Source organism: Carassius carassius, chromosome 32 (assembly GCF_963082965.1).
Source record: "Carassius carassius chromosome 32, fCarCar2.1, whole genome shotgun sequence".
In the NCBI taxonomy this organism is placed as follows: Eukaryota; Metazoa; Chordata; class Actinopteri; order Cypriniformes; family Cyprinidae; genus Carassius; species Carassius carassius.
The window spans coordinates 12,378,820-12,400,561 of NC_081786.1; the positions used below are offsets into that span (position 1 = coordinate 12,378,820).

The window sequence follows — 21,742 nt, forward strand, 5'->3', positions numbered from 1 at the left end:
ATTGCATTGGACAGCCGAGGGCCTTGAAGCCAAAAAGGCCGACCATCATTGAGCTGGAGCAAAAACTGGAATAATATGATTCCGTAAGACCGGTCGATCCTATATACAAATACACACACAAAAAAGATTCAGGCCAGTGCCAAATAAACAAACAAACTCTCATTTTAGTGTCTCCTGTCAGGATAAACATGCTAACCGTAATCCATCAGGCTGTCATGGCGCCAGATGTGGGGGTAAATATCATAAAACGATGCCGTTTGCTGCATCACAGACTCCCTAATGAAGTCAGAGGAGCCATCCTGTTGGATGTTCATTAATCTTAAGCTCCCTTTTGTGAGCTAAAGCCTCAAACTATCATCTGAAGTCAGGATCACTGACTTTAACACAATAATTTTCATGCATTGATTTGTTGCTGTTGTTGTTATTGTTGTTGTGCATTGGATTTTGTGATATAGTGAAGGACCTTCAGATGTAAATCACCAGCACGGTGGCCTCCTGACAGGAGTTTGTGTGAATATGTTGGTATTCATTATCCATTTATTTCCCTGTAATCAAGTTGTGCTTGAAAGTAATTGCATTCACTCATTTCTCGCATTGTTAACCATGAAGAAAATTTGTAACAGATATCAATTTATCCCTCTCATTAAGGTGACTTTCAGCAGAGAGAGTGATATCTTGCTAATTAAATGGATAAATAAATAAATGTGTTTAAGGAAGACTAACAGAGAGCGTGTCTGGTTCTAATCAGTATTCATAGCACTACGAGTACTAGTTTAAATCTGTACATAATGTGTGTGGGGAAAAATGTGGTAAACTAGCCCTTGATGTCATGTGTCACAGTTATATATCAGTGTTCGCTTTGAGGCATGTGTGAATTGTGTGCTGGTAGAGATTTGGTGTATGAATGGGAAAAGTAATTCAAGCTGAGAGCCTCGTTGCAATTTGAAAGAGGAGAATTGTTTACAAGGCTCCAGAAAAGGTTAGCCGGATACACGGGTACTGTCTTCAACAACACGCTAGTGAGTGGAGGATAGCGGTTTGAACGGCACATCGTCATGTCACAGCCTCAGGATCATACAGATATTCACAGAGGAGCAGATGGTGTCAGTCCGGGATATTATACACCACTTGCATGTCTTTATAGATGCAGACAAGTTATTAAGCATTACATTTTAAACTTAAGGGGTAATACGCCTTGAAATTAAAACATGCTGAACTGAATTGCTGCTGTGCTGTCTGTCTGCTTGCTCATTCATGTGGAGAAGTCATACTTTCCTTTTTGTCATTGCGCCTAAGGCCTCCATTTTCTGTTGTTAATATTATTCTGTCCTCTCCCCTGGAATCGTTCCCATTACAACGCCACGCCACAAGACTACGAGAAATGCCAGCCAATGGTGGGTTGAAGGTACAGTAAATGATTGTTAGGTATCGTTAGTTTCTGGGATCCACACCCTCACAGGAGACCGAGCTAACAGAATGGGAATGTATAGTAGTGACTAGAAAGAGAGACAACAGTAGTGATAAAAGCATAAGTGGTGAACTGTAGCATCAATGAAACAATGTGGTCATTTGTGATATCTATAGCATATCTATCTATTCCACCAGTGTGCTAAACAATCACATGCAGATTATTCCAGTTCCCCTCTCTTAGATTTTTGTAGTTCAGAGATGTAATTTCAGTGTGTTTCATCCATCAAAGTCTATTTCAAAATCCATCTCTTCAATCTTAGGCTTCATTTTGAATCGTTCTCTAAATTGTAATCGAAAAGATCCACTGTTGCCTGGGCTCATCACTTATCTTCTTGGAAATGATCAAAGAAAGAATGGATGAAATGGATATCATTTTCCTAAATCATACATTCTTCCAAATAGTGTTTGGTTGAGTTTAGCTGGTAGTTGTTGTCCAAGGCCTCATTCATATTTTACATAAATCTGATTTGTTTTTCAAATCTGATCTGTAGAATTGACTGTCAGAGCTGTCATCTTGCAAGTGATGAAATCAGATCCATTAATTGAGGTTTGTCTAGTCGATGTCAGGGATATCTAGATTAGTTGCTACTTTTTTGTAGTGGAAAATAATTTTTGCTGCTGCTAGTAATTATTATGTGCTGTATGAGTATAGGTTACCATACTTAGCAAATGTCACGACTTTCACTTTTCTTTCACTTTCATTTGTTGAGAAAAAAACCCATATGAATTTAATTAGAAGACATTACATTATTTTGAAATTTAATATACATTATAAAAGTATCTCAAAGTTATTGTATTGGTTGTTTTAATTCCATATCACTGAACAACTGAGTGAAGACTTTGGAGTCATTAACACAAGACACATTCAATCTGTGCTTTCTTTAAACTGTGATTTGAAGTCTTTGGCTGTTCTCTTTTTTTCAACACTGAGCACCACATTTTTAAGCATTAAATTCTTAGTAGGATAACTTTCAAATGCTTCAAATTGAAATGCATCTTGAGACCCATTCGTTTGCACTCTGTCTAAATGTCTTTAAATGCAAGAACGTGTCCTGTGTGAACCACTCCGTCTGCTCTCGGTAAGTGCAAATTAGTACAGGAAATTTATGTACAGTCAGGGGGCATGATTAATGTAATGTCACTTTTTTATTGGATTCTTTTAAATATTACTATGTTAAATTGACAGCCCTAGTATGTATTCATGCATATTTCTTGCTTTCCCATTCACCAATGCCATATGAGTGAATGAGTGAGTAAATTAAGTTAGTTACAGTCACATTGCATCCCGAATGATGAAAAACTACTTGAAATCCAATCTAACCATTCAGACTGAAATGCATTTGCCACAAAATCAAAACAAAGCCAGACTAATCAAATATTGTCACTGACATTTCTTACAGATTCCTGGTCATGAACTGCAAAACCCCATTTTTTGGCAGAAAATCAATGTGAAACTTTGAGCAGCTGTGATACGCAAACATGAAGAATTGTAATAGACTGAATTAGGATGCAATTCGTGGAGTGACTTTGTGAAGTGTGTGATGAGTATTTGTCCCTTCAGGCTTTGCCACAGAAAGTGTTTTTTTTTTTTTTTGTGCAGGAACGCTTGTCATCTGCAGTGACGAAATTGATGAACTCTCAATTAACAAAGACTGCTCAGTCTTCTCGTTCTGATTTGATTTGTCATTTATTGATTATTTATTAAGATGAAACCCATGATAGATATGATAGAGTGTTTAGATCGAAGTTTGCATTAGAGGTCAAATTTAATTTAAATTTAAAGTCCATGTCACAGATTTTATCCCTTAATACTCATCAAAATGACAATTTGTTTTCCCAAATAAAATAGTTTCTTCAAGCATTAAAATAGCTTGAAAATAACTGTACACCCTTAACTTATTTAGTATATGCAGATTGTGTGAATATTAATGAATATGCAAATTAGTCCCCGTCTCTACCTGCTCCACTTTCACTCAGTTTACTGAAGTAGTAAACACAGTGGCAAATGGCAATATAGCATAAATTCAAATCAGCCACACATGTTTGAACCAGGAACTGATTTCTAAGAAGAACATGAAGATTGAACTATACACGGTTATCTACAAGTTGATGTATAAGAATGGTAATGCATTTTTTGTTGGACACAAAACAGTAATTGAGATCATTAGCCTTTGGCTTGACTTTATTAAACCGCTAATAATGTGTTGCTAATGTTTCACAAACCATGTTCCCCTTCGCCATCTCAGACAGCTAATGATATAAAACGTCCTGCTGCACAAGTTGATAGGAATGGTTACATGTTTGTGATGGTAGGAAACAGGGACTGTTTCAAGCCACATATATGAGACTGTCTTTGGTACAATGCAGTTTAGTTGATGCTCAGAAATGGTGTTGACTCATGAATTAGCATTTTGTCTTGAAGTATATTAAAAACACCAGATAGACATGTAAACAATGTAAAAAAAACAAACTTGATTTTCATTTAAGAATTGTCTGTTTCAGTTTAAGAGTTTAAATTGAACTGGATTGGCCACACCCCACTGGAAGTCGAATTAGAATTTATTTTTAAATGGCAGGAAACAAATTTATTGAATTGTAATTGGAAATCTCATTTTGGGAAATTAAGTGTTCTTCCAAAAACTTGAAACTTAAATCTAAAAGGCCTATGAATGCCTATAAACATTCAAACCAAAACTTTCGAACAAAGTCTTTTAATCCAACATTCAAAGTTTGTCTCGACAAACCTTTACTTTTTCTTATTAAAAGTTACAGTAATTTTTTTCAGTTCATTTGAATTCTACTTCCTTAAAGGGATAGTTCACCTAAAAATGAAAATTCTGTAATTAATTACTCACCCTCATGTCGTTGCAAACCTGTAAGACCTTTGTTCATCTTCGGAACACAAATTAAGACATTTTTGATGATATCTGAGGGCTTTCTGACCCTGCATAGACAGCAATACAACTGACACATTCAAGGCCAATAAATGTATTAAGGACTTTGTTAAAATAGTCTATGTGACATCAGTGGTTCAATTGTAATGTTATGAAGTATCAAAAATACTTTTTGTGCACAAAGAAAACAAAAATGAAGACTTTATTCAACAATTCTTCTCTCCTGTGTCAGTCTCCACTACGCATTCACAAGAGCACCATGACGTTATATTTGTATTCTGGTTCTCATTTGCTATACCAATTTGAACTCAGGAATTGAATTGTAACTTAAAAACGCTTTTAGTTTGGTTCTGAATGGCACACAGAAGTGACTGGTTGTTGTCGGAGGCTGTGAAGAGAGTTGGTAGGCCATTAACTCAGCAGGGAATTGAGTTGGTGGGGCTGTTAATGCTCACCCGCTGACATACACAGTCGCGTGCATCACACTCCCTTTGATTAATGAACGATTATGTAAATTAAGTTGTTAAGATTGAAAATTCTAAGAGAAATGGGTTAGTAGTACACCGTCTTCACTACTAACTTCTCTAATGATAGATCTCTATCATATATCTCTTGCACTAGTCTACTAACATGATCTACTGACCAACACCTCCTGTTTTACCTAAACTTTACTGAGCTAAGTATAGCTAAGATAAGTAGAGTTAAACTTTTATTAAATTGAACAGTGACTCAATACAGCTACTCCCTATAGGAGTGAAGACTGTAGTGGGGTCACGTGGTCTTGAATCCTGATACAGTTGAATACTATCGAAAAGGAACAAGTCCAACAACTTGTCGATGCTGAAAATGTTATCATTGATGTATTTAGATGTTCAGTCAGGAACAGACAGGTGGCTGATTTGGTTCAGGTCGTACTTCTGATCTCTGAAATGCACCACATACTCAAAATAGTCCACAGTTCTTTTTTCTCCTGTTGTAATTTATAGTCCCAGGATGAGTTTGGATGTGTGTGCTAGTCAAGCCTGCAGAGAGTGCAGATTCAGATTGTAAATATGGCCTGTGTTGCTACATTTTCAAAGTAACCGCACACACTGCTTCTCTTGGCCTGAGCGAAATGTTTAGATTGGCAGGTCGTCAGTCACTTTCACTGTCATTTAATTTTAATCATGAAAGGAACCCTTGAGGAGGGTGCGTGTTTTGAATTAATGGTGCTTACACAGTGTTGAAAGCCATGTGTGGTCTTTGTTCAGTGGGGTCTAAAAGTCTGAGACTATGAGTCAGAATGCTTCTATTTTGAATTTTCTGTTACAATATTGTTCCCATTAAAATAACATTGTCATCATGAAACTTTTTTACTGCGTCAGAGCATGTCAATATATGTGGTACTGTATGTCCCCTGTTTTCACTTTATATAAACACACAAAATAAGTGATGCACAATATATACCATTTTACCATTGGTTATCAGCCTGTATTAAAGATTTTTTTTTACATTTATATTTAGGATTAATTGTTTATGCTTTATTTTTACATCTAGATTGCTTTTACTGTCCCATTATCCTCACTTAAAGGGTTAGTTCGCCCAATTAGCAAAATTATGTCATTAATAACTTACCCTCATGTTGTTCCAAACCCATAAGGCCTCCGCTTATTTTTGGAACACAGTTTAAGATATTTTAGATTTAGTCTGAGAGCTCTCAGTCCCTCCATTGAAGCTGTGTGTACGGTCGGTCTACTGTCCATGTCCAGAAAGGTAAGAAAAACATCATCAAAGTAGTCCACGTGACATCAGAGGGTCAGTTAGAATATTTTGAAGCATCGAAAATACATTTTGGTCCAAAAATAGCAAAAACTACGACTTTATTCAGCATTGTCTTCTCTTCCATGTCTGTTGTGAGAGAGAGTTCAAAACAAAGCAGTTTGTCATATCCGGTTCGCGAACGAATCATTCAATGTAACCGGATCTTTTTGAACCAGTTCACCAAATCGAACTGAATTGTTTTAAATGGTTCGCGTCTCCAATACGCATTAATCCACAAATGACTTAAGCTGTTAACTTTTTAATGTGGCAGTTCAGTCAGTGTACTGTTCGAGTATATGAATTACTCCGGGATATTGGTTTGTTTAAACTCAGAGGGAGTGTCAGCCACATTAAAAAAGTTAACAGCTTAAGTCATTTGTGGATTAATGCGTATTGGAGGCGCGAACCGTTTAAAACGATTCAGTTCGATTTGGTGAACTGGTTCAAAAAGATCCGGTTACATCGAATGATTCGTTCACGAACCGGATATGACAGAGTCTTTCTTTCATTCCATTTATTTTGACAGTCTACATCTTCATTCACTGAGCCATAAAAACATGTCGACATTAATAAATTAAAATAAATTATCAATAGTTGGTTCTAAACTATTAGTGTCATATAGTGAGAAAAACAGTTGTGATTCATTGCTTAATCATTTGTATTGGCAGATCTGGAATTTATGAATTGTTTGTCATCTTCATGCCTCTGGTCACACATACTGTAAACTGCCTCCACTCGGACACCAAATCTGGTCTAAATGTTTATTTCCATTCAGCTGTTTCAGTCTTTTCATGTTCAGTGGCACAGCTACAGGCTGCAACTCTCTCTCTCTTTCTCTCTCAAAACGCCCCCTTTCCGAATGTTATCATGACACCCGAGTTTAGGAAGTTGCCCATGTTTGGACCAGGATGGAAGCAATGTCACTTGTGGTTTCCTCTCAGAGGAGACGGTCACATTTGAGAGACAAAAGAAAAAGAAAAAGAGTGAGACAGGTTTTACTATTGTGGGCATAAATGATTCTGCTTTCTAACAGAAAGAGAAAAATAGGAGGAGAGAAAGAAAATCAAACTAAATTAGAAGAACAGATCCTGTCCACCATTCCTAGACTCCATCTCCAGGTTTTCAGAGTGGCTGTGTTTCAGTAGATCAGTCAGAGCGTGTGTGAAGCGTGTGTGTGTCTCCTGCGCTGTGCTGCAGTAGAGAGTCCTTCGCTCAGCCAACTGCTACTTCTCTGTGGAGGGCATCGCATTCTCCCTGCCTTTTTTTTGTTTTTTTTTCCTCACGTTTTTTTAACATTATGGTTGGAGTGCCTGAATGAAAGCGGACTGATCGAGGGGGAAAGGACGAGACTATGTGTGTGACAGAAGAGCAAAGCATGCTGCAGTGAGTCAAGCAGAAAAGAGTGAGAGCTCTCCACACCCATGACCGTGTGCCTGTGTGTGATCGAGTCAAACACAGCCGAACGGACTCGCTCATCACCTGACAGGTAGGCAGATGTGGGTCCCTTCAACTAATCTCACGTTCAGACAGCAGGAACTCTGAAACGCTCATGCTGGCTCAGAAGAGATCCTCGTTCTGAACAGGTTCAGCACTTGTAGTGCTGGTGGGCAGCTTGTTTGGGACAGTAGAGGTTCACAAACAGGACTGGTGAATGACAATTATTTCAACAGGAAGTGCTGCTGTTTATGTTACCACAGGTTCTTGTCATACCCCATTTGGTCTGAGTGTAGCATACCTGTACTTTCTGTGAGTCTTAAATGGGAAATTCTCCTGCTTTTAGACTTGTATTTTGGGGCATTCTGGGAGTGGGTTCGGTGACTTTACATAAGCAGTTTTTGCTTGTAAAAGAGGGACGTCCTCCACAGGGTCGTGAAACAGACTCTGAGCCGTGGGTGAGGAGTTTATTCCTATGTACCTACTTGGCTGTTAGTCTCCGTCCATGAGTGTGTGTGAGTGAATGGACGCAGGGAAGCTCATCTTTGAGATTGTGTGTATGAGTGTGTATGAAATATGGGAGATATTTCATAAACCAGTCCGTTTCTCCATTTACTGATACATATCAGCTGGATCTGTGTTAACAACTAGAGATGAACCCCACTCTAAAGGGACTTTTAATGTATGTGATTGTGTGTGTGTGTGCTCCTGGCTATTGCCTTCAGTGGATTTACTGCACTTTTCTGTCACTGCCCTACCATATATTTCAGCAGAGAGACAGAGAGAGAATGAAAGAGGAAGCACTGCAGGTCTAAACACTTGCTCCTGCAGTGCATTCCCCCTCCTCTTCTCTCTCTTTAGGTGTCACGCACACTCACGCATCCACCCACCCACCCACCAACCCAGACACACACACAGACATGTATGTGTGTGTGTGTGTGTGTGTGTGTGTGTATATATATATATATATATATGACAGCTCTTATACACACACACTTGGGAATTCAGACTTCTCTCAGTGAGAGATGATCAAGTGGCAAAGACAGATCAATGTCTTCACCACTGGATTGCTGTTAACTGCGCTGTGTGTATTTGTGTTTATAGTGATTCACTTAAAATAGACTGATCAATGTAAAAATCACTTTGTTTCTGTTGTTTTCTGCTAAAAAAGTGATTGTTCCGATGTTGTTCCAAACTTGTATGAGTTTCTTTCTTATATTGAACATAAAAGAAGATATTTTGAAGAATGCTGGTAAACAAACAGTTGATGGTCCCCAATGACTTCTGTAGTTTCCTTTCCCTACATTTGAAGTCAATGGGGACCAGTAACTGTTTGGTTCTTTTTTAAATTAAACAGGTTTGGAACGACATGAAGGCAGTGATGAGTAAATGATGATAAAAATATAATTTTTGGGTGAAAATGATTTATTAATGTTGTTTTATTCTTCACTGGCAATGTTTTTTTCAAGTTTTTGGCAAAATTTAGGGAGCTTTATGTTTTTTATTTTTTTTAAAGAACAAAAGATTGTAATGACTGGGGTGAAGGAGTGGCAGGAAGCAAGTGCGAGGTTAAGGTAATTTAATGAGAACAATGAAACAATACAATACAGGGACACAAATAACGCTGGGAGGAATGCACAGTCCAAGATGGTGGTGATGAATGACAAATCCGGAAGGCGGAGGTGAGTTGGCAGCAGGAGAGGGTGACACAGGAACTGCGGGGAAGCGAGCCGAAGGTAAGTGATCCAGTATGTCCCTAGCAGGTACCCAACTCCTCTCCTCTGGACCGTAACCTTCCCAGTCCACCAAGTACTGGAATCCTCGTCCCCTCTGTCTCGAGTCCAGAATACGATTAACCGAATAGGTCGGTTCCCCATCTACGAGACGCGGCGGCGGGGGAACCGGGTTAAAACACGGGTTTAATTTTGGACACATGGAAGGTGGGATGTATCCTCCTGTACGCTGGAGGTAGTTTGAGGCGTACTGTCACCGGACTAATGATCTTGGTGATAGTAAACGGGCCAATGAATTTGGGAGCTAATTTGTTAGAAACGGAACGGAGAGGAATATTGTTCGTAGAAAGCCACACTTTTTGACCGAGCAGAGCAGAGTCTTGCGGGCTCTGGTCCAGGTGCGGTGGCACCTCTGGACAAATGTGTGAGAGGAGGGGACCGCGACTTCAGATTCCAGACTAGGAAAAGCTGCTGGCTGGTAACCTAAGCTGCACTGAAACGGAGAGAGGCCCGTGGCTGACACTGGTAACGAATTGTGAGCGTACTCCACCATAGAGAGTTGTTGGCTCCAGGAAGAAGGATTCTTGGAGACCAAACATCGCAACGTTCTCTCTAAATCTTGGTTGGCTCGCTCAGACTGCCCGCTACTCTGGGGATGATAACCCGAAGACTGGCTAACCGTTGCTCCTAGCAACTTACAAAATTCTTTCCAAAATTTGGATATGAATTGGGATCCCCTGTCAGAAACCATGTCTAACGGGAGGCCATGTAACCGAAAGACGTGATCTAGGACAGTGACCGCTGTTTCCTTGGCTGTTGGTAATTTGGGCAAGGGAATGAAATGTGCCCCCTTCGAGAACCGGTCCACTACGGTCAAAACGACCTTCATGCCATTAGAGGGCGGGAGGGCGGTAACAAAATATAGTGCGATATGTAACCAGGGTCTCGAAGGGACAGACAGCGGCTGAAGAAGCCCATCAGAAGGCCGGTTAGACGACTTACCACTGGCGCAAACTGAGCAAGCCAAAACAAAATCGTGGACGTCACGAGCCATAAGTGGCCACCAGAATCGTTGTTTAACTAACCCCTTGGTTTGGCTTATCCCTGGATGACAAGCAACGTTAGAGCAGTGACCCCACTGAATAACTTCGGACCGTAACTCTTCCGGCACAAATAAACGATTCGGTGGGCAACCGGGTGGAGGCGTTACCCCTTCTAAGGTTGTCTTGGCCTTCGATTCGACCTCCCATACGAGTGCTGAGACGACTATTTTTTCAGGTAAAATACACTCGGGAGTCACCGGGTGGGCGGAGAGATCAAAAAGACGTGACAAAGAATCGGGTTTGACATTTTTGGAACCCGGGCGGTACGACAGAGTAAAATCAAAATGACCGAAAAAAAAAAGTGCCCACTGAGCCTGCCTGGAATTGAGTCTTTTGACAGTTCTAATGTACTCTAAATTCTTATGATCAGTCCAAACAATGAAAGGTACCCCTGAAACTTCCAACCAGTGATGCCACTCCTCTAAAGCTAATTTGACGGCCAACAATTCTCTGTTACCAATGTCATAATTGCATTCAGCAGGAGATAATCGATGAGAGAAAAACGCGCAGGGATGCATCTTATCGTCCGAGGCAGCACGTTGGGAAAGAACTGCTCCTACCCCCACCTCTGATGCGTCAACCTCCACCACAAACTGCCGTGTGGGATCAGCGGCTACAAGGATGGGAGCCGAAACGAAGCGGCTCTTGAGGTTGGTAAATGCAATTTCGGCTGCATCCGGCTGCACAAAAAAGAATCCCACCCCCGCTGGAGAAGACGAAGGGCGGATGAACCTCGATGCCAAGGAATCAGAAATGTATTTCCATGGCCTCCCTCTCCGGAATAGAAAGAGAGTAAAGCTTGCCCTTAGGCGGGGACTTACCTGGCACTAAATCTATAACACAGTCGTAGGGACGGTGCGAAGGAAGAGAAGCAGCACGGGACTTACTGAACACCTCCTTCAGGTCCAAGTACTCTGCGGGCACGTATGATAACACCATGGTCTCTTTCTGAAAGACAGAAACAGGAACAATGGGACAAGCAGAAACCAGACAAGACTCATGACAACTTTCACTCCACAAGGTGACTGTGTTGGAACCCCAATCCACTCGTGGATTATGTTTGATTAACCAAGGGTGACCTAAAACAATGGGAGCTATAGGGGAGTCCATGAGGTAAAAGGATATGGTTTCACTGTGGTTGCCTGAGGTGAGCAGAGTGATGGGTTCAGTGTAGTGGGTGACGTGTGGCAGTTCCTGGCCATTGAGTGCGGTGACATGGATGGGATGAGACACAGGAAGGACAGGAAGGTTCAGGTGACGTGCAAGGAGAGAGTCAATGAAATTGCCTTCGGCCCCAGAGTCCAGAAGGGCGTGACAGTCGTAAGTGTGGTTCTCCCACCGCAGTTTCACCGAAAGGAGAGTCGATGATGTGGTTGAGGACTTCCCGGTTGGAGACCCCACCCGATAGTAGCCTCAAACTTACTACCGGGCTGGCTCTTTTTACCGGGCATGAATGGATGGAATGCTCCGAGCCACCGCAATATAAACATAGTCCTTGGGACCTCCGCCGCTCTCTCTCCCTCTGGGAAAGCCGAGCTCTACCCACCTGCATGGGTTCGTGACCGTAGAGGGGACTGACCATGTTCTCTTGACTCGAGCGGCCCTTTTCTGGAGAGACGTAATGGCGTGTAGGACTGACTTGTTTACCCAGGAGGTTAATCCGAGCGTCCACCCGGAGTGCCAGGTCGATTAGGCCATTGAGCGTTGGGGGCAGCTCGAGGAGGTAGATCTCCTTCTGAACACTGGCGGCCCGCCCATGCAGGAATCGATCCCACTGCGCTGCCTTGTTCCACTGGCACGTGGCCGCCAGGTTGCGGAACTGAATGGAATAGTCCGCCACCGATGATTCCCCTTGTTTGAGGTCCGAGAGCTGGTGAGCGGCCTCCTTGCCGGCCGCGGCTCGATCGAACACCCATTTCATCTCTTCGGAGAGGGCCTGGAACGAGGCGCAACACAGATGTTGATTCTCCCACACCGCCGTCCCCCATAAGGCGGCCCTGCCAGAGAGTAGGGTAAGAGCAAACGCAACCTTAGACTCCTCTGTCGCGAAGTTGCGGGGCTGCAATGCAAAATGCTTGGAACATTTGTTAAGGAAAGTCTTGCAAAAGTTTGGCTCACCGGAGTAACTCTCTGGCGCCGGAAGTCGTGGCTCTGGCTGGAAGTGGTCCTAGGAGGTCTCCCGGGGGACGGGCGGCGCAGGCGGTGCGGTGGGCACAGTGGGAGAGGTGAGTTGATGAATCCGCTGGGTGAGCTCGGACACCTGTGTCACCAGCGCTTGGATCACGCATCCGGTGTTCACGATGCGCTCCTGCTGCTGATCCATGTGGTTGACGCTGTGGTGAATGAACTCAGACAGTGAAGTGGTGCTCGCTGCTTCCATGATGGTGAGAGCCTTCTGTAACGACTGGGGTGAAGGAGTGGCAGGAAGCAAGAGCGAGGGTTAAGGTAATTTAATGAGAACAATGAAACAATACAATACAGGGACACAAATAACGCTGGGAGGAATGCACAGTCCAAGATGGTGGTGATGAATGACGAATCAGGAAGGCGGAGGTGAGTTGGCAGCAGGAGAGGGTGACACAGGAATTGCGGGGAAGCGAGCCGAAGGTAAGTGATGTTGCTTGGTGGTGGGTTGCGTAGAGTGGACGGGGTTCCGGGGAAACACGGACATCCAATGCAGAAACACACAAGAAAGCAAAGCATAGGTCACAAACATGAAACAACGCTCTCACGAACACAAGACGCTAGACAAGCCAATATATAGGGATGAGTAATGAGTGACAGCTGTTGCTGATGACAATTAACGGAGACGCCCACAAACTAATCAGTGCTGACGCGTAACACACAGACTTCACCCACAAAGTGCAAAACCCAGAGATCACGGTTTACCAACCGTGACAAAGATTCCATAATTTGGTAAGAAAAACAGACTAGTTAATACAATTATTATTCTAATATTCACTGAAAACAACTATAATTTCTCTCGCAGTTTTTCTTATTTTGTTATTTATTTATGTTATTTTAAAGATGTTGATCTATTTTTACTGGATTTTTTTTTACTGTTTATCTATTTTTACCAAATTTTTGCACACACATTCACTCAGTGTTTATTCCCAGTGTCCTCAAGCACATAACTATTAATGGATATATGTTTGACTAAGTGACGTGTCACACGCACCATCCAATCACAACAATGCATGGAAGAATCAGATTTTATGGGACTTAAAAAGTGGCTGATTTGTGCCCTTATGGAATTGTAGACTGTCAGTGACAGCCACTTTTTGATGCCACTTTATTCATTTTTATATAAAGGAATTAAATAATGAATGAGAACGAAGCCTTGATGCATCAGGTTACAGTCAGATTGATCACTGTAATAATGTGTGGAAATCTGGTGTCTTTAGGGTGAAGAATGTGTAAACACATCTCAAACATCTGACATATGATGAGCAGGTGAGTCATAGCATAAAGATTATCAGCAGTAGACATGAACAGAAGTCTGTGAAGATGAGGTGCCTTTGTTTTCATGTTTGTGTATAGTCTATCAAATTGTCTATAAACCCCAGTGATATTGACATAAAATTAACATGATGTTAAAGGGATCATTCATACCCCAAATAAAAATTTTATTTTATTTATTTATTTACTCATCCAAACCTATGTGACTTTCTCTCTTCTGTGGAGCACAAAAGTAGATATATATATATATATATATATTGTTCAATTTATTACTTTCAGCCAATACTGGATGTATCATTTTTTTATCCTCATTTTTCTTATATTTACTTTTAGATATTGCTTTTTTTAAACACTTTTAAATGTAATATTTAACTAATATTAAAATGAATATCCATTTTTTGTAGTGTATTATAAATTTACTCCTAGCATTCACAATGATTGTTTAGTTTGTGTTTTATTTTAAATTTATTATCAGTTATCAGCTATAATATTAAAATATTTATCAGCTTAGAATTTTTATATTTGTGTATGCCTATCCGAGTAAAAATTCATATATTTAAAATACATTTACTTAACATTAATTTAACTTCATTGGGCGTATCACTTGTGCACAGTGCACCTTTCTTAAAAATAAGCCTAAAATGTGTTCTAATATCACTGTAGACAAGGATTGTATGATTTCTGAATAACATCGGTAATATATAGCACTTCATATGCAGAATTAAAGTGCAGTAAGCACAAAATTAGTTCTTCCAATTTAGCACTTTAATTATATCATTTTTGTATACTAAATGTACAATTGCCTTTTATTTGTATTAAGTATACAAATATGTTAATGTATTTGTAGTATACTTAGCATGGAATAAATTTTTATATATTTATTTTTCATTATAGGCCACTGCATTTTTCCTTTTTCCGCTTCACAGAAATAATAAAGTAAATGTCAGGCAGGTTTTGAGTGACATAATGATGAGTAAATGATGAACTATGTCAACAGCAGCAGAGCGGGATGCTTTGATCGTTTAAAAGAAAAATACACCCAAACTTGTTCAGGTTCCCACAGACGTCTGTGTGAGGAGGAAGAGACTTTGACCTAAAGCAGCTGAAGAGTCGATGTCCTGACGCACACGATTGCTGTGGGAACAGAATGTTGTCTGAAAAAGCTCTTTTTGAGCCTCTGTTTAAGAACACTTAGAGTTGATGTAATCTGCCTCCTTAAGGACGTCACTCTACTGTAACTGTGCTATGACAAAGTGAGTTAAAGAGTGAATAGAGTGAGAGGAAGAAAGAAAGAGAGGGCAAGAAAGAGTGTGCGTGAAAGGGGACAGGTTAGGACAGGTCTGTCTCACAATCCAGCGATTAGAGTCGCAGGTTATAATCAGTTCTGCAACACATCATGTTTTTTTAATCTTACTTTGTCTATCTATCTATCTATCTATCTATCTATCTATCTATCTATCTATCTATCTATCTATCTATCTATCTATCGAGGATCGCATTCCTGTTATTTGACAGTGCTACACAGGGCTGTGCTGCTCTTGTTGCCATGGAGACGTAGCTAGGCAGCGGAGTCTGCGATTCTCGCATGGTTCTGCATACGTGCCGAGCAGCGATGCTTCTTCTTAGGACTTACCGTATACTGGTGTGTGTGGGTGTGTGTATGAGCAGGGTAGAGGAGTGTGTTTCTCTAGATGCATGCGTGTATCAGCATGTGCTGTATGTGCATCTGAGAGTTGCTGCAAGCCAAGAGAGGGAGCAAAAGACTCTATATCTTCCATGCAGAGAGAAGAGGAGGTGACAGAGAGACAGAGCGAAAGAGTGGGTGGGAAAGTCACACATCCTTGTGCACATTGGAAAAGAGAGGGAGAGAGATGTGTGTGGGTGGGTGTGTGCGGAGACAGGAGCTTGTTTTTCTGTGTATAATCTCTTGGTCCTACGGGGCGACTAATGAAGCAGGAAAATCTCTCATTCACCCTCTAGCATTAGCATTAGCATTAGCTTGACAACACCGTGACGTGACCTTGTAGTTCTTTTCAGCTGGAAAGAAAAGATTAAGGAGAAAGGAATGTTTGATCGAGCGGGATGTTTATGATTATGTAATACCACAATGAATGCAGGTTATGTAAAACAAGATGTAGTAATAGTTAATATGTGAAGCGCTCTGTCAAAATCGTTAGCTGCAATTGGCCTTTTTGGGAAAATGTTAATTTTGGTCAATTAAAAAAAAAATACAAAACTTGCAGCTTTTAAACTTCATAAAAAAGCATATTGCTAAATATATTGTAACATATGCACTCTTAAGTAAATATATTATGCATTCAACACATTCAAATTTTATGGGGTCAGATTTTTTAAGACGCGTTAAATTGAGCAAAAGTGACATACATTGACTTACATACAAGACTTACATTGTTATTTGATTTAAAATAAATGCTGTTCTTGTGAACTTTCTATTCATTAAACAATCCTGAAAAGTTATTTATCATGGTTTCCACAAAAATAATAAGCAATAAAAGAGTCTTTTTATTATTGATAATAATAAGAAACCGGCATTTCTGAAGGATCATGTGACACTGAGTAATAATGCTGAAAATTCAGATTTGCTATCATAGAAATAAATTACATAGTAAAATATATTTGAATATAATAGTTATTTTATATTTTAAAAGAATATCACAGTAATACTGTTTTTTTTTCTTTCTTTTTTTCTTATAAACTAAATGCAGCCTTTGTGAGCAAAATAGACTTCTTTCAAAAACAAACTTAAGTGCATAAAACTCAAAATCGGGTTATGGGTCAAAATAATTCAAAATGACAGAGCAGATCACATTCAGTATGTTTAAAAGTGAGTAAAGTGACAAGGAAACAACTTGACAGATGATTCTGGGCTCTGCTGTTGTATTCGTCAGACAGTCGATGCTGCCCACACTGAGGACCACTGGGATATACTAGCTCTTATACGCCCCCTGCGCTCTCCTCAGCCTCTCACTGCATGCTGTGAATCCACCAGACAGCACCCAGAGAATAAAGGATGATGGGGCACTGATCAGGGCATTGAGTGTAGTTTAAAGGAAGTTCTTTTGTTGAAAGTAAAAAAAATTTGGACTTGCCATAAAGCTGGACTTCAGTATCATTATGGATTTGGGAGCTTAATTGCCCTACATTTTGTTTATGAGTGCCAGAAGCTCGACTGTCTCACTTGACTCTCAGATGAATCTGTGCAAGAGCTCTTATTATTTTCACGAGTTTTTCTCTCACACAATGCAATATTTTATGCTGTTGTGATTGTACGTTTAAATAGAATGAGCACATTGTGACTGCTCTTAGCTTCAGATAAACATCACTTTTCAGCCTTTTATTCCACTTTTATTCAATTTTTACCTTGTTTTCCAGCTTTGATCTTCCATGTACTAGTGTACTTTTCATATCAGTATGAACATTTAAAACATACACAGGATTTCTGTTGTAGGAAGGCAAGCTAAATATACTAATAAATATTTGACATTGTTTATTTGATGAGTACATCCTACATCTGTCTGTCTGTCTAGCTAGCTAGCTTCCTAGCGTCCTATCTAGCTAAAGTCGTATCAATTGTTCTGTTGTTCAATTTATTGTTCTTTCTTTTTTTTGCATCTTTTTTCCCAAAACTTTCAAACGAGGTTTTTGAAGATGTTATTCAAGGTTTGTTTCGACAAACTTTGCTTTTCTAGGGGTGATATTTGACACTAATGTGTTCCTGTGGCTCAGTGGTAGAGCATTGCATTAGCAGCGCAAAAGGTCGTGGGTTCAATTCCCAGGGAACAAACATACTGATTAAAAAAAAAATGTATAGCCTGAATTCACTGTAAGTCGCTTTGGATAAAATCGTCTGCTAAATGCACAAATAATAATTTAACATTTGACCCTCATGTTCAGAACACTGTTAAAACATAATTTTGTCTTCTCAGAAATATTGCACGAATACCATGCTGTTTTTTACTGTGGCCGAAAAGCTGATCAATACATAGTTTTTTTTTCTGCATCAATGACTGCAACATTTTTCTTGCAGGTGTTTCAAAAACCACCCTAAATAAACTGCAGTATCTCCAAAACTCAGCTGCTAGAGTACCATGCTTAATGTACCATCCCAACTTTTGGTTTCAATAGAAAATACATCAACAAATGAAGAAAATCCGTGCTTGTCAATCGATTTCATGCCGTCTTTAAGAGTTTGGAGACAAGTAGACGTTTAATGAGCTCTGAGCCTAACGAGTTGATAATATACCAATTATCTGTCCGTTAGCCCGCTGGCTTAGAATGCTACACTCAGATTGTTGTAATTACAGTTCACTGAAGACCCTCTTATTATGATTTGGAGTTCATTAATAACACACAGTATTTGGACATACTGATGGCTATAATATATTTACTGCCAACGGTGCAGGTACGAACATATGTTCTAGTAAGAGACACCACACAATTGTTGGTTGAAAATCCTTTTACAGTAAACACATATTTCCCAGTTTCCCAAAGGACTCCAAATGGTTTTTAACACGCAAACACTGGGTGATTACATAAGGCTATTGAGACATAGGTACTGTAAGTGGAGTAAAATACCATTTCCAAATACTGTAAAAGCAATCAATGTGGCTGTAATTGTCTCTGCTTTATGCTGGAAATCTGACCTTAGGCTTTTTGGACAATGAGTTACATTTTAGAACACAGTAATATACAGTTCCTCCACTATTCTGAAATGTTCAGACATGAGCAATCTCTGTTTGACACTTCAAGAGCAAGGATAAAGTAAATGCCATCTCCTACTCAGGTTTTTCTTGGGAATTTTCTTTGTCACACTTAGAGTCCGGCTGTTATAAGAAATACAATTTCTGTTCTGTCAGTGTAAACTCAGGTAGCAAGAAAAGAGTTATTTGACATGCTTCAGAGCAAGAAAGAAAATTGTCCCACACAGTTTTGCAGACAAGCATATGCTTCAGCCAATAAAGGCTGCCGGAGCCCAAGTAAACCAAGTATAGTCCTTTTTTTTCAGTTAGTCAAACTGACAAATCTTTTTTTTTTTTTTTTTTTTTTTAAATATCGACTTTCCCTCGCATGGGGTGATATTTTGGTGTTTCTCTGTCAATAGCACTCTCAAGACTGATTTACTTTTTTATTCTAGAATGTAATTTGTCTCAGGGCACCTCAAATTTGATTCTGCTCTGATTTGTTTTGGCGACAACACAAGCCTCAACAGCTACGATAGATCTGCTCTCACCTTGGTCCATTCACTAACTGTGTGTAGGAATGTATTTGTGTCCAAGACCTGTATGTGAATGCTGACAGGCAGAAATCAGGAGACATCAGTAAATGTGCACTTTGCCTAACTTTGTTTGCACTATAACTTTGCACATCGTATTTAAATGTAGTCAGTACTTTTTTTCTGAAACAAATGAATATTTTTATCGAGCAAGGATGAATTAAATTGATCAAAAAGTGACATAGTAAATACATTTATAATGTTACAAAAGATTTCTTTTCCAAGGAAATGCTGTTCTTTTTAACTGTCTATTCATCAAAGAACCTGATTTTCACAAAAATATAAAGCAGGACAACATTTGCAACATTGATAATAATAATAATAATAATAATACATATTTCATAAACACTAAATCAGCATATTAGAATGATTTCTGAAGGATCATGTGACACTGAAGACTGGAGTAATGGCTGCTGAAACTTCAGCTTTGCCATCTCAATAATAAATTATTTTTTTTAATATATTAAAATTAAATTGTAATAAAATTTCACAACATTACTGTTTTATTTTTTTACTACAGTACTTTTTTATGATATGCATAATAGATTTATCTGGGATGAGACTGTTGATCGTCTGTGTTCTTGGTTTATATAAAAAGAGTTTGTTGGGGCCGAAAAAGATGCATTTAATAATGCTGGCTGTCCAGGTAGTGATGAAAGCACCTATGGGGTTTTATAGAATAATTTGCCCATATATTATGCAAATGAACTGCAGCCATGCACTTTAGAATAATTCAGGTTTGCTAACACTTAAATGAGGATGAGAATACATCTACTTGTATTATTAATACATTTATGTGTAGATGTAAATCACACATCCTGTTCCAGTATAAATTTTGTTTGAGAACCTTTTCTGCGCACATAGATGCGACATTGTCATAATCATCACACCCCTTTGTGTAAATATTATTTGCAGATGTGTTTGTGTAAGTATTTGTGTGCCAAGAGTTTAACACCATTAACATAAAAATGTTTCTAAGAGTCAGGAGGACAAGCAAGTTGACTCGTATTCTGGCATCTCTCTCCAACCCCCCCTCACTGAGATAGTTTGTGACGCCTGCCAGATGCATGCTGGGAAATAAGAGGCTGAGTGGTTAGCCGAGTGGGGCGGCAGCAGCACAGCGAGAGCCACATGGCCATGTTTATGAGACAGGCAAATACTAACGGACACAGAGAGCACATACACACCCACACAGTTACGCTGAAGACTGATAAATTGAGACGTTTATTAGGGCTTCGGGGCTCTGCGGGTGACCGCTTTCTGTTGACCTTGCAAGGGCCAAATAGATTGTGTTAGATCCTCTGGAAAGTGTGATAGAGTGATTAACTCTTTAGTTTAGTGATTGTGTCATTTGTAATGCCGCTGATTATGCCATTAAATCAGTCTGAGCTGTTTAGAAACGCTGCAGATAAAGTTCAGCTCGTGTTGTAGAATTCTTGTGTATTTTATGCAATTTCTGATGACCTTATTTTGACCTCTTCAGATGCTGATTTGCTGATGTGCTTGTGACCTGGCTGTGGGCTGTTCTGTATTTTTTTTGGATGGTTGTGTGACTCTAGGGGAAAAGTTTGAACTGGTAACTGGCACAGTAGGATTTTGACATAGTCTGACAGACTTCTCCTTCATGTCCCTTTCAATGAGGGGGAAAATATCTCACTGCCTTCAGCTCTGTTGGTGACAGACATGTCACAATTAAGGAAGTTCTCGCATTAAGATATAACTTGTTGTTTTGTTCATTGTCGAAAGGCTATGCAGCATGGATCCTTTGTGATTTAAAAACCACCTCCCCTCTAATCTCGCTCTCTGTCTGTTTTCAGAGCTGCCAGAGCACTAGTCAATACAGTCAGTGAAAAGCAGGCTTACATTTTTGAGATCAACTTACTAACCTATTAAAATAACCTACTTATGGGTTTGCCTTATTCATCTAACAGCACTTCAGTTTTCTCACTGCTGTTTACATAATGACATTTTATGACTTTATTTTAGTATCTCTGTCTTAATAATTCACTTGTGTCTTCAGTGGTATTTTTTTTTCATTTATTTTAGCATTGATCTTACAAATTGGAAATCACTGAACTATGAATCTGTAATGAGCCTAATTAGGGGTATAAAATATATTGTTTTCATAACTAACTTAATCAGTATCTGTCAGATTTCTTCCATTTTCCCTAAATTTCATGTCATTTACAGTACCATCATCTAAAGCTCACATAAATAACAATAAAAAAAAATAATAATTTAATGGCACTGTTTAAATGTAAGCTATAGCAAATCTCAAAATAAATATCAATTGTTGCCACAGTTGTCGCTGCTATGCCCAAATTCCTTCATAGCCAACTAATGATTTTAGTTCACATTAAAGTTAACATGTACTTCATTAATCATTTAGCAGGAGTGACAGGAAAGTTAATTCTTATATAGTCTACCTTAGATTTCTCATGTGTTTTAACTATTTACACAAAAAAATATAGACTTTCAATATTGGCCAGGTTATGGAATATAAAAGGAAAATACTTATCCTATTGATTCAAGCCAGATTTTGTATATTGTTGCATT

The 21,742-nt window shown here is 39.4% G+C and overlaps 1 protein-coding gene across 6 annotated transcripts in view; it reads left to right on the forward strand.

Annotated features, from left to right (window-relative positions):
* Positions 1-21,742, forward strand: part of dlgap2a (discs, large (Drosophila) homolog-associated protein 2a) — a 138,037-nt gene that overhangs the window by 26,248 nt on the left and 90,047 nt on the right. For 3 of the 6 annotated variants that reach the window (XM_059520376.1, XM_059520377.1, XM_059520378.1), the window contains exon 1: positions 7,233-7,650. The exons of the other annotated variants lie outside the window; for them this stretch is intronic. The gene's annotated coding sequence lies outside the window, so the exon portion shown is untranslated. Of the gene's footprint in view, positions 1-7,232; positions 7,651-21,742 lie in introns of those variants that run through there. 6 annotated transcript variants of the gene reach the window in all.